This window comes from Oncorhynchus gorbuscha, linkage group LG09 (genome assembly GCF_021184085.1).
Source record: "Oncorhynchus gorbuscha isolate QuinsamMale2020 ecotype Even-year linkage group LG09, OgorEven_v1.0, whole genome shotgun sequence".
Taxonomy (NCBI): domain Eukaryota; kingdom Metazoa; phylum Chordata; class Actinopteri; order Salmoniformes; family Salmonidae; genus Oncorhynchus; species Oncorhynchus gorbuscha.
Window position 1 is genome coordinate 13,566,601 of NC_060181.1, and position 5,000 is coordinate 13,571,600.

General features: G+C 47.5%; 1 protein-coding gene across 1 annotated transcript in view; it reads left to right on the forward strand.

The window, feature by feature from the left end:
• Window positions 1–5,000, forward strand: part of LOC124043185 (zinc finger and BTB domain-containing protein 10-like) — a 34,025-nt gene that overhangs the window by 10,073 nt on the left and 18,952 nt on the right. The window lies entirely within an intron of this gene.

Sequence of the window (5,000 nt, forward strand, 5' to 3'; positions counted from 1 at the left end):
GGAATGGCCGATTAATTAGGGCCGATTTCAAGTTTTCATAACAATCGGAAATCGGTATTTTTGGACACCGATTATTTTTTACATATTTTATTCTTTATTTATTCTTTATTTAACTAGGCAAATCATTCTTATTTTCAAAGACGGCCTAGGAACGGTGGGTTAACTGCTTTGTTCAGGGGCAGAATGACAGATTTTCACCTTGTCAGCTCGGGGATTCAATCTTGCAACCTTACAGTTCACTAGTCCAACGCTCTAACCACCTGATTACATTGCACTCCACGAGGAGACTGCCTGTTACGTGAATGCAGTAAGAAGCCAAGGTAAGTTGCTAGCTAGCATTAAACTTACCTTATAAAAAACAATCAATCAATCATAATCACTAGTTAACTACACATGGTTGATGATATTATTTATTATTTATCTAGCGTGTCCTGCGTTGCATATAATCGATGCAGTGCGTATTCGCGAAAAAGGACTGTCGTTGCTCCAACGTGTACCTAACCATAAACATCCATTTCTTTCTTAAAATCAATACACAAGTATATCTTTTTAAACCTGCATATTTTGCTAAAATAAATCCAGGTTAGCAGGTGTAACGGGATTCTTCTGTTGAAGGAGAGGCGGACCAAAACGCAGCGTGGTTATTGTGATACATCTTTAGTAGAAAATAGAACAATATACAAAAAACAAGAAAACGTGAAAAACCAGATAGGGCTGTTTTCGGTTTAACAAACACAAAGACAGGAACAATCACCCACAAACCCCAACACCAAACAGGCTACCAAAATATGTCTCCCAATCAGAGACAATGACTAACACCTCTGCCTCTGATTGAGAACCATATCAGGCCCAAACACAGAAACAGACAAACAAGACATCCAACATAGAATGCCCACTCAGATCACACCCTGACCAAACAAAACATAGAAACATACAAAGCAAACTATGGTCAGGGTGTGACAGTACCCCCCCCCCAAGGTGCGGACTCCGGACGCAAAACCTGAACCTATTGGGGAGGGTCTGGGTGGGCATCTGTCCGCGGTGGCGGCTCTGGTGCTGGACGTGGCCCCCACTTCACCATAGTCTTAGTCCGCCACATTGTCCGCTTCCGTGGCCTCCTAACCACGGCGACCCTTCTAAATGACCCCACTGGACAGAGGGGCAGCTCGGGACAGAGGGGCAGCTCGGGACAGAGGGGCAGCTCGGGACAGAGGGCAGCTCGGGACAGAGGGCAGCTCGGGACAGAGGGGCAGCTCCATCCTGGCTGACTGGCGGCTCTGGCAGATCCTGGCTGACTGGCGGCTCTGGCTGCTCCATGCTGATTGGCGGCTCTGGCTGCTCCATGCTGACTGGCGGCTCTGGCTGCTCCATGCTGACTGGCGGCTCTGGCTGCTCCATGCTGACTGGCGGCCCTGGCTGCGCCATGTAGACTGGCGGCTCTGACTGCTCCATGCAGACTGGCTGCTCCATACAGACTGGCTGCTCCATGCAGACTGGCAGCACTGGCTGCTCCATGCAGACTGGCAGCTCTGGCAGCTCCTTGCAGACTGGCAGCTCTGGCAGCTCCTTGCCGACTGGCAGCTCCTTGCAGACTGGCAGCTCTGGCGGTGCTGGACAGGTGGAAGACTCAGGCAGAGCTGAACAGGCGGAAGACTCCGGCAGCGCTGTAGAGGAGGAAGGCTCCGGCAGCGCTGGACAGGCGGGAGCACCTGTAGGGATGAGACGGAGAGACAGCCTGGTGCGGGGGGCTGCCACCGGAGGGCTGGTGTGTGGAGGTGGTACCGGATAGACCGGACCGTGCAGGGTCACTGGAGCTCTTGAGCACCCCGAGCCTGCCCAACCTTACCTGGTTGAATGCTCCCGGTCGCCCTGCCAGTGCAGTGAGGTGGAATAGCCCGCACTGGGCTATGCAGGCGAACCGGGGACACCATGCGCAAGGCTGGTGCCATGTAAGCCGGCCCAAGGAGACGCACTGGAAACCAGATGCGTAGAGCCGGCTTCATGGCACTTGGCTCGATGCCCACTCTCGCCCGGCCGATACGCGGAGCTGGTATGTACCGCACCGGGCTATGCACCCACACTGGGGACACCGTGCGCTTCACAGCATAACACGGTGCCTGCCCGGTCTCTCTAACCCCCCGGTAAGCACAGGAAGTTGGCGCAGGTCTCCTACCTGGCTTCGCCACACTTCCTGTGTGCCTCCCCCCAATACATTTTTGGGGCTGACTCTCAGGCTTCCATCCACGCCGCCGTGCTGCCTCCTCATACCAGCGCCTTTCAGCCTTTTCTCCGCCTCCAGCTCCTCTTTGGGGTGGCGATATTCTCCGGGCTGTGCCCAGGGTCCTTTTCCATCCAACTCATCCTCCCATGTCCAGTACTCCTCGCGCTGCTCCTGCTGCCGCTGCCTGTCACCACGCCGCTTGGTCCTGTTGTGGTGGGTGATTCTGTAACTGGATTCTTCTGTTGAAGGAGAGGCGGACCAAAACGCAGCGTGGTTATTGTGATACATCTTTAATAAAGATGAAAATAGAACAACATACAAAAAACAAGAAAACGTGAAAAACCGAAAACAGTCGTGTAACAAACACAAAGACAGGAACAATCACCCACAAACCCCAACACCAAACAGGCTACCTAAATATGTTTCCCAATCAGAGACCATGACTAACACCTGCCTCTGATTGAGAACCATATCAGGCCCAAACACAGAAACAGACAAACTAGACACACAACATAGAATGCCCACTCAGATCACACCCTGATCAAACAAAACATAGAAACATACAAAGCAAACTATGGTCAGGGTGTGACAGCAGGCAATATTAACCAGGTGAAATTGTGTCACTTCTCTTGTGTTCATTTCACGCAGAGTCGGTGTATATGCAACAGTTTGGGCCGCCTAATTTGCCAGAATTGTACGTAATTATGACATAACATTGAAGGTTGTGCAATGTAACAGGAATATTTAGACTTATGGATGACACCCGTTAGATAAAATACGGAACGGTTCCGTATTTCACTGAAAGAATAAACGTTTTGTTTTCGAGATGATAGTTTCCGGATTCAACCATATTAATGACCTAAGGTTTGTATTTCTGTGTGTTATTATGTTATAATTAAGTCTATGATTTGATAGAGCAGTCTGACTGAGCGATGGTAGGCACCAGCAGGCTCGTAAGCATTAATTCAAACAGCACTTTAGTGCGTTTTGCCAGCAGCTCATCGCTGTGCTTCAAGCATTGCGCTCTTTATGACTTCAAGCCTATCAATTCCCGAGATTAGGCTGGTGTAACCGATGTGAAATGGCTAGCTAGTTAGCGGGGTGCGCGCTAATAGCGTTTCAAACGTCACTCGCTTTGAGACTTGGAGTAGTTATTCCCCTTGAAGTAGTTTTTCCCCCGTAGATTTTGTGGAGCGATGGGTAACGATGCTTCGAGGGCGGCTGTTGTCGATGTGTTCCTGGTTCGAGCCCAGGTAGGGGCGAGGAGAGGGACGGAAGCTATACTGTTACACTGGCAATACTAAAGTGCCTATAAGAACATCCAATAGTCAAAGGTATATGAAATGCAAATGGTATAGAGGGAAATAGTCCTATAATTCCTATAATAACTACAACCTAAACCTTCTTACCTGGGAATATTGAAGACTCATGTTAAAAAGAACCACCAGCTTTCATATGTTCTCATGTTCTGAGCAAGGAACTGAAACGTTAGCTTTCTTACATGGCACATATTGCACTTTTACTTTCTTCTCCAACACTTTGTTTTTGCATTATTTATACCAAATTGAACATGTTTCATTTTATTTGAGACTAAATTGATTTTATTGATGTATTTTATTAAGTTAAAATAAGTGTTAATTCAGTATTGTTGTAATTGTCATTATTACAAATACATGAATTTTTAAATCGGCCAATTAATCGGTATCGGCTTTTTTTGGTCCTCGATTAATCGGTATCGGTATCAGCGTTGAAAAATCATAATTGGTTGACCTCTATATACAATACAACTTTATCGTTAAACTGCACTGCACTCAATCCCCCCCATAGACAACACATAAACAACCATCAGTTCTTTAGATGACAAAACAGCAGGCCTGTTTTGGTGAACGTGTACATCCTAGCATTTTGTTTCTAGTTCCTAGACTGACATGGTATGACGACCATGCCTCTAGTCATGGTAGTTAGTGGTCGTCATACCATTTAGAGTTTGTAGAAGTCTGAGTTAGTTCAGAGTTCAGCTCTGTTCCACAGTCATAGAGAGAGTACAGGAGCTATCTAACTGGTCTAACACTGACTGGACATGGCAGCTTGGCCTAGACGGCCTCTCAGCTATGGGTGGCAGAGAGAGTGACTAGAGAAAGTGACTAGAGAGAGAGTGACTAGAGAGAGTGACTAGAGAGAGAGTGACTAGAGAGAGAGTGACTAGAGAGAGTGACAATACCCAGAGCAGTTCAGAAACTAGTTGAAATTATTTCAAATACTTTATCTCTGCTCAATTGAGCTTGCCTGGTTTAATGGACCAAAATAATAATCCTAAAACTGCAAAACCCATCTGGCACTTCATGCAGGCTTGAGATAACGTTCAAAGGGGTTGACAGATTTCAAATAGTATTTGAACCCAGGTCTGATCCGAAGTGAATGCATTCATATATGATTATGGACAGCGTTTTTAAGCCGGCCCACTTCTCTTCTCGCCCTGCCGCCCCATACCACAGAAACCCTGGGTAATCTCTAAGTCTATGAGCCTGTCACACACACACACACACACACACACACACACACACACACACACACACACACACACACACACACACACACACACACACACACACACACACACACACACACACACACACACACACACACACACACACACACACACACACACACACACACACACACACACACACACACACACACACAGTCCCAACTCTCCCCCATTCAGCAGTGTGCTGTATGGATTGATATGATGTATTAAGTGGGAAGGAGTTCACTCCTA